Source organism: Xiphophorus maculatus, chromosome 21 (assembly GCF_002775205.1).
Source record: "Xiphophorus maculatus strain JP 163 A chromosome 21, X_maculatus-5.0-male, whole genome shotgun sequence".
Taxonomy (NCBI): Eukaryota; Metazoa; Chordata; class Actinopteri; order Cyprinodontiformes; family Poeciliidae; genus Xiphophorus; species Xiphophorus maculatus.
In genome coordinates this window covers 2,375,086-2,386,127 of record NC_036463.1, presented here as the reverse complement: position 1 = coordinate 2,386,127, position 11,042 = coordinate 2,375,086, and the positions used below count along the sequence as shown (strand labels likewise).

The following is an 11,042-nucleotide window of genomic DNA, read 5'->3' as shown; positions in this document are numbered from 1 at the left end:
ATCTGCTTGCTAAGACGGACATGTAGCCTATGTGTTTGTTACTACATGTACTCTGCCAGTCACCAGAACTTTGTTATTCAAGTGAAGAGCTCCTGTGTCCTTTACAAATCCAAAATATTGATTGTATGCATCCATTGATTCCAAGTGAAGCTCCTCCATGTTGTACGAACGCTTCCTGTTCACCACCTAGTGAACTATGTCAAAGAGGAGGCAGCTTGTCCACATTGTTGGACATGTTTCCTTCTCCATCTCATACGAGTCAATCCTGACAGCGGCCATTTTGTTGATGCATCTTTCTCTTGCACACTGGTCAAGAGTGCCTACCAAGATGGCGGATCACTTCTGGTTCAAACTTGTTTGAATTACATATTATCTACAATCATGCTATAATGTTATTTCCAGATGAAAAACATACCTGAAGGCCTTGATTCTTTCATGCTTGTATGAGAAATCTTTTAATCTCCATGGCAACCAATCAGCTGAGTGAACACAGCTCCTTCAGACTAGTGGCAATTAGCAAACACCTGGTGGAACTGCTGACGTCATTATAGGAGCTACTTTTTAGTGAAACGCTGGTAAAAACGTTGCTAAAGGGTTAATAGAGGAGCCATGTTGTGATGACTTCCTGGAGGCGGAGCTTCGGAAAGAGCAGGAGCCTCTTAAAGGGGACAGAGTCCTAATTTTAAGGTGTTATATTATAAAGTCATATTAGATATACATAGCGTTTTTATAACAACTGAACATAGTTACTTGATTATGCTATACAATGACAGTATGTGACTGCAAAACACCTGACACTGCAAAACTTCCTCTTTAATTTTTTACTTTTGAACATTGGGATTCTCTGTTTTTTGTTCCTGAGTTTTGTAGATTTTATTCATTAATCTCTACTGATGATGACAAAATTATCTAGATTTTTCATGAGGTTATTTATGTTTTTCACCTTTAGGCATCTAGAAATTGCAGCCAAAGTTGAACCAGACTTGTTTTCTTTTTGACGTATTCAGGTGTTTTTCAGATTTTCTTTTTATTTAAAATCTGTAAATTCATTTCACAGATGTATAAAACGTTACAAAGCTTTCCCCTCACTCTTCCTATATGCGTTTTAATCATATTGCATGTAAATTTCTGAGTTTAAACTAATTTTCTGGTATTTAGCAAACGGAAATTAATTGGATATTGCAACCTAAAATGGGAAAAGTTAGGTGTGACGTTTTACAGTGTAGAGAAATCAGTTGAACTTTTTGAATTAAATCAACTTTTCGCTGATTTTGCTCTCCGGTATAGCAGCCCTTTGTTTGCTCTCCACGGAAATTGATCATTTATTGAATAATCACGACGCGCCATCAACCTCTGACTGTTAATCAGAAATCAGAAGTTAAGCATCGTGTTTACGCAGCCTCTCACTATCTCCCCTTTGTTATACTCGGTCCATATCGGGGTGTGTGTGCGTGGGTGTGCGTGTTTTTTCCTTTTTTTCCCCTCTCCTCTGCCTGTTCTGCTGGGGGGACTTGTGAATGGCAGCCAATGGGAGGGTAGAGTCCCCTCAGCCTCTCTGACATCCACACAGCGAGAAGTGATGCAGCGCCGCTGAGACGCGCAGTCGGGGCGGAACAACGGGCAACAAAAGCCGCAGCGAGCGGATACTCCGCGATCCGGCGTGCGGGGTTTTCTCTTTTGCGGTTTTTCTTTTTTTTTACTATTTTGTGCGTCGTGGGAAAATCTCTCTCCGCTGGAATAAACTTCAAGAATCAGGTAAGCGCGGATTTGCTTCGCTTTTAACTTCCAAAACGCAGATTAATTATTATTATTATTATTATTATTATTATTATTATTATTATTATTATTATTATTATTATTATTATTATTATTATTATTGTACATCCCTTCAGCTTAAATACCAAACATGCTCCGCGAAATGACAGTGTCCGGGTTTTAGCGAGAGGTCCGCACGTCTTTAAGCCTCAAACGGAGCAGCAATGACTGCGTTTGTTAAATCAAAATATTTTCGATGCGCATCCAGGTTTCTTTAACTTTTCCGATGCGTATTTCTGCGGGGAAGCGTTGCGCGTCCTGCGCCGATCAGATGCGCATCTTTCCTGCTGGTTTGTACCCGCTGGTGGCGGATCCACGCCGCGGACAGACTTCAGATGATGTGGAGTTTAGTCAAGTTGTTTAAAAACACCGCGTCCTCCAGGGTTATTGACAACCATGACCTGTCTGTGAATGTTTAATGTCCTGCCTGAATAATGCAGCGCGGCTATAAAAGGCTGTTTTACTTAAGCCTGAGTGATGGGGCGATGTGTGCAACCCAGGGAAAAGTTGTCTCCAGATTGCTCGACCTTTTTGTAAAAAACTGAGGTAATGTGTCTGATCGCAGCCAAGAAGTTGGATGAGTTTCTGCTTTGAACGGACGGAGTTTACATTTGAAAAGAAAGAGGGATTTTTTTTTTCTGGTCTTTTTGTTTTTGGATGAAGAACTTCTGAGCTGCTCTGTGAAAGGCAAAGCCGGTCAGACTGGAGCAGACGGTCCAGGTTTGAAGTTCAGAGATGAAAGGGACAGAGGTGGAATCTGGCTGATCAAAGTCAAGCAGAGGAACATGGGCGGCGCTGCATATTTAAACCTGCGGGTGTGTGTGTGTGTGGGTGTGTGTGTGTTTTCCACCAGGTTAACCGTGGGGAGCATCTCTCTTTCTCCCATCTATCTTCTCCCGGAGTGTTTTTGTGGGATTTTCCGACTCAAGATGAAGGGTTAGTCGTTGCTCTGACGTCACAGGATGATGGGTTTACCCCTCGGCCAGGCGACTATGACCGGTGACCCGAGCTGATTGCATTATTTGTGCTCCAGATGGACCTCATATCGAGCATTTCTAGTCGTCTGCACAGCAACATCTGGAGCTAATGGAGTCCCGTCAGCCACTGTGGATCCTTAAAATGATCCGGTTCCCTCTGTGGTTCCGTCTCTGGCCCTCTGGGTGTCCAACCGGGTTTCCAGGGTCGTGTTTGGGTCGTTTAGTCAACATTTCCTCCATTTGGTGACAAATCAACTGAAGTTATTTGATTCCATTCATCGAAATGTAACACTTGTTTCTGGTTTTCTCAATTGTTGACCATGGTGTCTTTTATGACTTTGTATTGTTGTTTTTATGACTACAGCTCTTTGAACTGCCTTGATTGAAATCAGGATACTGGAGTTGCATTTCATGTAATGTCCAAAGTTTTTGTGACTAAAATAAAGTGAAATGCTCCATAATGAGATGGATTCCTAGCAGAGAGCAGGTGGACAGACACACTTCAGGTCCGCTTCTCTTTAACCACGCAGACAAGAACAGTTGGGACAGATATTACATTTTGTCAACTGTCATCATCAAAATCATAAAAACACATCAAATATGTTTAATTTTCCATCTACTGTTAATTACTGTTGATTTAAAGGAGCTCAGTGTTTCGGTTGTTTTGCCGTTTTTTCCAGATTTGTTTCCTCATAGAAGCTGAATGTTTGGTTCTGGGTTTGTAGATTAAATGAGTCTAAATCTGAGTCACACAAAATGTTGCCAAAATCTTCTATTTCAGTTCAGGTGTTTTACCTATTTTAGCCAGAAAATTAGATTCCCCCACCCGCCACAAACATCTTTATTTAACACAAAGAATCCATTGAAAGTCACTCTAACCAAAGCTAACAACCGTAGCATATATTAAACCAAATTAAATATTGTCTCTATTGATTCTTCAAACTGTTTGGTTTCCTTCTACAGTCCAATAACGTTCATGTTGCTTATTTTTAGCTAACTTCAGGCATGTGTGGTTTTATGTCTGAATGATTCATAGATCAGAGTTTCACTGCAAAACACAACATGTTACTTCAAGTATTTTTGGTCTAGTTCTAGTGCAAATATCTTAGTACACTTGAAATAAAACAAAACTAACCCACAAGTACCTTTTCAGCTTGTGGTAAGTCAAACAAATTCCTTAATTTTGATTTAAAAAGTACAAATTTTACTGGCAGATTATTTCACTTATAACATAGAAAGAATGTCTTGTTTTAAGTTAAATAATCTGCCATTTTTTCATCATTATTAATGAATTACTGACTTAAAACAAACTCCTATATTTTGCTGAAAAGTTACTTATGAGTTAATTTTGTCTTATTTCAAGATATTTGCACTAGAAATTAGACCAAAAATACCTGGTGAGCTTTTGTGTTTTTGCAGTGTAATCCTTGTGTCTCTAATTTAGCAGAGATTTTCACAATAAAACTAACTTAGACATCTTGGATTAAAATGTCTAAGCTGCAAAAATTTATCTTACCAAGTATTTTTGGTCTAGTTAATAGTAAAAGTATCTTAGTTCACTTGGAATAAGACAAAACTGACTTAAAGGTAACTTTTCAGCTAGAAATAAGAGCTTGTTTGGAGTCAATAATTTGTTAAAATTGATTAAAACATTGGAGTTCCACTGTTTCCTGTTGTAATCTGCCAGTGGAACAAGAACATTTTCATCAATATTAAGAAATTATTGATTTAAAACAAGCTTAAGAGTTACTTGTAAGTTAGTTTAATCCTCATTCAAGTGTAAATTAGACAAAAATCCTTGGTAAGATTTTGTGTTTGCTGACATGTGGCTTAAACATCAAGTAGAAAGAAATCCTTGTGGTTGTGTGTTGGTTGTTTGAGAGCATAAGACTTTTCCTTCATGTGACAACAACCCATGATTCTCGTGTTCATTGCTTGTTTTCCTCATAAGTTCAGGAAGTTTCTCTAGTTAATGTTTGGGTTTCCTCACAATTACAGTAGCAACTTCATGACTCCCGATGAGACAGATTCCCTGCAGAGACGTCTGTTTGTGGAACAGTAAGGACTCTAGAAAGTGTCGCATGTATAGATGTACGTCTCGCCTTTTAATACGAATTCAAACAGGAAGCAGAAACTCTGACGTGAGTTCATGGAGCAATCAATATCACGGCCTTCTGGGCCGTACTTGGTTACTTCAATGGGTTTTTGAGTGAACAACTAAGGATGTGGGTTGAATGTTTGAGGTTTTTAGAACCAAACAATACGGAAAAGAAAATTAGGATGCAGTAAAGTCAGTCTGTTGATGTTACTGCAAAGATTCAAGGACTCTTAATAGACGATAAGTTGTTCCAGAAGTTATTGCAATAAACAGTAATATTGTTTTCAGGTAATTGGAAATTATTGAGCTCGTATTAGTTTATCATGCGATCAATTGATTTATTGTTTATTTTTAAATTATTTTGTTCAGACAGGGTTTTAATAATTTTGGGTTTTCTGTTACAGTTTAGTTTTATTTTGTTGTACTTTTTGGTTTTACTTAATTTTTTTGTTTGCTAATTTTTTGTTAAGCATTATTAGTTAAATATTGATTCGGTTTTTTTTATAAGTTACAAAAGTAGATTTAATATTTTCATACTTTGGTCAGAATCAGGTGCAGAATTAAAAATGGGTCAAAGTGTTTTGATTATGTTTACATCAGTAGGATAATAAATACTCAATAGAAGAAACCATTTTCAATCAATCAATCAATCAATCAATCAATCAATCAATCAAGATAATTAGCAAAGTACATTTCAGCAACAAGGCAGTTCAATCATAAAATCGTAAAACAACAACATACAGTCACCGTTTGAGAAACCAGTCACAAACATTTTGATGAGTTCCATCGTCAAAGTCATAAATTCACGTCAAATATGTTGGTCAATCTTCCATTGATTATGGTTCAAAAGTTTTTATTTTCAAAAAAAAATTTCCAGTTATTGTTAAATAACTGACTGACTTTGCCGTTTCATCCCAACTTCTGTCATCCGCCATTTTGTGGAAAAGCGTAAGTGTCGCCAGGAGGAAAGAGTCAATTTCACATCAGACTGAAAAGCTAATAAATAGATTCATAAACACGAAAATAAAGAACGCTATGTTTTAGTTAGCTTGAATAATACACAATATAGTTCCAGTTAGTTGTAGTTTTCACCATTTAATTAATGTCTTTATTTATCTGGGTCATCAGGTGAACATGTGAGCTGGAAAGAAAGAATCCCTCGGAGACGCAGTTGCCCGTTTGAGGGCATTGGTCACCATTTCCTTCATGCAATGAGAAGTTGCTTTGTTGCGTTGATCATTCGTTTGTCCGTTGGAACAAATTTCCTCGCAGGCAGAGTGGGAACTTCATAACTCGGTCTTTGCCTAATGAGACGGATTCCCTTCAGAGACGTCTATTTATGGCGCGGTTGGAACTGTAATTGGAGGGAAAGCAACCTAAAGGGAAGAGATGATATTCGACTTCTGATGCGTGACATGAAACGATAACATTACTGTTGCTATGGGCAACGGACTCCACAATGTGGAGAGAGATTTAGGTCAGTAGCTGCGTTTTCATTACAAATGTGTTTGCTAAACTTCGTCGATATTCCGCTGATGTCAGAAAAACACAATTTGTACCTTACAGAGTTTCCAACTAACTAAGAACGTGATTAAAATTACAGATGAATTGCGCAACAAGTCATTAAAAATCATCCTCCAACCACTTCCTGTTGTTTTCTTTGTCATTTCCACCAGTAGTAGCATCCTCTGTAGATCAACAACAAGATCTGGAAAAAAAACAACAGAATTCTGATTTTTTTCCTCAAAATTTTGGCTACTTTCTCAGAATTTTGAACATTTTTCTCAGGATTTTTAATAATTTTTTTGAATTCCGACTTTTCTCAGAAATCCGTTTTTCTCTTCATAATAAAATGTTTTTCAGAATTTTGACTTTTTCAAACATTTTGAAATTTCTTTTTAGAATTCTGACTTTTTCATCAAAAATCAATTTTTTTTATTTTTTTACTTTTTCTCAAAATTCTCACATTAATTCTGATTTTAAAGTCAGAGTTATAATTTTGTCAATTTATGCCAAAATCCAAACAGCCAAACATTCATATGTGTCGACGTCAATTATGTCGTTAGCAAATAAAAATAATCACTTAACTGTTTCTTCCATGTGATCGGATTTTCACTTTATCCACACAGAAAGTCTATCCCAGATGAATTTACCACAGTAGATTTCAGAGTAGTAGTAGTAGAGTAGTTTAAGAGTAGATTTACTTGATGGTGCAGAAACTTGATGAGAAAAATATCCTCTTCCATATCGATCATGTGACTCGTATGATGTGAAAAAGGTGTTTCCATTGCGCCATGCACTAATTTTGATGCGGCCGAAAAAACCCACCTCATCCTCCCTTAAAGCCTTTCCTCGAAAAATATGATTTGTTTTTAAATTTTATGTGTTTCCATTAATTAAGCTAATTAATTTTTGTAATTCCAACTGTAGCTATTTGTCCTGCAATGAGACGTGAAGATAGATTTTGTAGTTCACACCTTGCTAAACAACAGGTAATTATCTCTTCCTGCTTTGTGTAGGTAAACTCCAATTACACATAATTAAACTCATACAGTGATTTACTAAATGACCAGACAGAGATGCTACGTTTTAGGTAAAACTGATGAGCAGCGGCTCAGGATCTGGTCCTGGGAATCCAGAGTTTCGTTATGAAATCACTTAGATTGCTGTTATTTGGATGTGAGACGGAATAGATGGCTGCCAATGTTGAATAATACAAGCTGCCAGCATATTTATTTATTTATTTTTTATTTTTATCCTCCCTCCTCTTAAACTTTGGCTTGGCTCCACAGCTTTTCTAATTACGAAGTGTCTGAGAGATTGCTTCACAACCAGTAAGCCAGCAAGCAGTCGAACTGCATCACCAACAAAACCCTGACAGACAGAGGTTAGCAAGCTTTTTTTATTTTTAAATAATGTATTTTTATTGGGCAAACACATTCCTGCATTCCCTTTAAACTGGAGGATGCACACATTCAGAGGGAGGCAAACAAACGACGTACAAAAGAAGAAAGGTGTTTGGTACTCCGCGCGCTTCTCAACACAATTTAACAAGATATATTATTGAGCCAGGAGGCAGCGGAGAGCCAGCAGTGGGCTGCAGTCTGACAGGGGCAGATAGTGATTTACAACAAAGCCCCCTGGACCGTGGCACAATTCCAGAGTCGCGGAAATGACACTCCTGAAGCAGGCCATGGAAGCCATTTCTTACCTTATTTCACCTGAGGACATTATCGTATCGTTTATCATTTATCGCAATGAATTTCCTATCCTGAATCATCGTTTCTCAAGATAAATTAAAATTAAGGCTGTTTAAAAACTCTCTGTGTTGTTAGTTTTAACTTTTTTTTTCTAAAGAGCATTAATACATTTTAAAATTTGAAATGCGGTTTTGATTTACAGTTTAAAAATGTAAATCATGTTTTTTTTTTATGTGACTGGAGTCCTACACTGCAAAAACACAAAATCTTACCAAGTATTTTAGGTTGAGTTTCTAGTGGAAACATTTTACTGCGGCTCGGGTGGTTGCTGAGGCAAACACTCGGGCGTGGGAGGAGTTTGGAGAGGCCATGGAGAAAGACTTCCCCACGGCTTTGAGGCGATTCTGGTCCGCCATCCAGCGTCTCAGGAGGGGGAAGCAGTACAGCACCAACACTGTTTATAGTGGGGATGATGTGCTGCTGACCTCTACTTGGGACGTTGTGGGCCGGTGGGTAGAATACTTCGAAGACCTCCTCAATCCCACCAACATGCCTTCCATTGGGGAAGCTGAGCCTGGGGACTCTGGGTTGGGCTCTCCAATCTCTGGGGGCGAGGTCGCCGAGGTGGTTAAAAAGTTCCTTGGTGGCAAGGCTCCGGGGGTGGATGAGATCCGCCCGGAGTTCCTTAAGGCTCTGGATGTTGTAGGGTTGTGTTGACTTATGCAACTTGGCAATATCGCATGGACATCGGGGGCAGTTCCCCTGGATTGGCAGACCGGGGTGGTGGTCCCCCTGTTCAAAACGGGGGACCGGAGGGTGTGCTCCAATTATAGGGGGGTCACACTCTTAAGCCTCCCTGGCAAGGTCTATTCAGGGGTCCTGGAGAGGAAGATCCGTCTGATAGTCGAACCTCGGATTCAGGAAGAGCAGTGTGGTTTTCGTCCTGGTCGTGGAACACTGGACCAGCTCTACACCCTCAGCAGGGTCCTGGAGGGTGCATGGGAGTTCGCCCAACCAGTCTACATGTGCTTTGTGGACTTGGAGAAGGCGTTCGACCGTGTCCCTCGGGGAGCCCTGTGGGGGGTTCTCCGGGAGTATGGGGTACCGGGCCCTTTGATACGGGCTGTCAGGTCCCTGTATGACCGATGTCAGAGTCTGGTCCGCATTGCCAGCAGTAAGTCGGGCTCGTTTCCAGTGAGAGTTGGACTCCGCCAGGGCTGCCCTTTGTCACCGATTCTGTTCATCACTTTTATGGACAGAATTTCTAGGAGCAGCCAAGGTGTTGAGGGGGTCCGATTTGGTGGCCTTAGGATCTCATCTCTGCTTTTTGCAGACGATGTGGTCCTTCTGGCTTCATCGGGTCGTGATCTGCAGCTCTTGCTGGAGCGGTTCGCAGCCGAGTGTGAAGCGGCCGGGATGGGGATCAGTGCCTCCAAATCCGAGGCCATGGTCTTGAGCCGGAAAAGGGTAGAGTGCCTCCTCCGGGTCAGGGGGGGTGTCCTGCCCCAAGTGGAGGAGTTCAAGTATCTCGGGATCTTGTTCACAAATGGGGGAAGAAGGGAGCGGGAGGTCGACAGGCGGATTGGCACAGCGTCTGCCGTCAAGCGGGCGCTGTACCGGTCCGTCGTGGTGAAGAGAGAGCTGAGCCAAAAAGCGAAGCTCTCGATTTACCGGTCAATCTACGTTCCCACCCTCATCTATGGTCATGAGCTTTGGGTCGTGACCGAAAGAACGAGATCGCGGATACAAGCGGCCGAAATGGGTTTTCTCCGTAGGGTGTCTTGGCTCTCCCTTAGAGAGAGAAGCTCAGTCATCCGGGAGGGACTCAGAGTAGAGCCGCTGCTCCTTCACATCCAGAGGAGCCAGTTGAGGCTCGGGCATCTGGTCAGGCAATGTTCTTTCTTTGTGATGACTTCGATTTTTTTGCCTTTTCTTCAAAGTGTAACAATAAAATTTTATGTCACATTTCCAACAGCTTGAACTTCACAAAGTTAAATGCAAACAAGGTTAAGTAAAATGGAAAGTGGAACAATCAAATGTATCAAATATAAATCATATATCAAATCAAATATATAAAAAGTGTTAAAAAGACAATAAAACAATAATAACAAATAAACTGTAAGAAAGTATTTTGGAAAATGCCTTTTGTAAGTGAAATAATCTTCCAGTAAAACTTGTACTTTTGACTTAAATCAAGCTGAATATGCTTACTGAACAATTACTTATACGTTAGTAAGATTTTGTGTTTTTGAAGTGTTGTTTTACAATTTGTTACTCTATTGGGTTTTTATCGTGAAAATCACTTTGGAGTCCCTTGTTACACTTCAAAAACACGAATTCTTACCAAGTATTATTGGTTTTATTAGTAAACTTGAAATAAGACAAAAAAAACGTACAAGTAACTTTTCAACAACATATAGAAGCTGGTTTTGAGTCAATAATTGATTAAGATTGTGTTTTTGAAGCGTATTAGAAATGGGTGTCTTTCAAAAAGAAACAATAAATACTTTTCAGCACCATAAAATATTGTGATAAAACTTTGACGCGAGCCAGAACAACCCCGAACGTCCAAGGACACCAAACATCCACCTGTGTGTTAAAATCGAGGCGTAATCGATTTCTGGGCCCTGTTAAGACTCCGGATTGGATTTGGAATTAAATCTCTGTATCCAATGTGAGGTTTGGGCGAGGCGGTGGCGGCGGGGGCAACAATAATCACCTAATGGTAGAAATCACAAGTCGAGATCACTATCAAAATCTCATCAGCTGTTCCTGGCTGCAGGCTGAGCTCGCCGCCCAATTTCATGGAAATTTGTTCGCGGGTTTCCGCAGACGCCACGCAGACACTCAGATTACGTGACGGAGGTGAAAATACAACTTCCTGCAGAGGTAAAAATGTAACGCACACCCTAATGTGTTTGCATTTCGTCCAGATTTCCGGCTGCAGTCCAG

At 40.0% G+C, this 11,042-nt stretch overlaps 1 protein-coding gene across 1 annotated transcript in view; it reads left to right on the top strand.

Moving 5' to 3' along the window:
- The first annotated feature begins 1,501 nt into the window (after positions 1-1,501).
- Positions 1,502-11,042, top strand: part of LOC102225365 (cadherin-6-like) — a 95,020-nt gene continuing 85,479 nt past the window's right edge. The window contains 1 exon segment of the mRNA XM_005803635.3: positions 1,502-1,755. The gene's annotated coding sequence lies outside the window, so the exon portion shown is untranslated.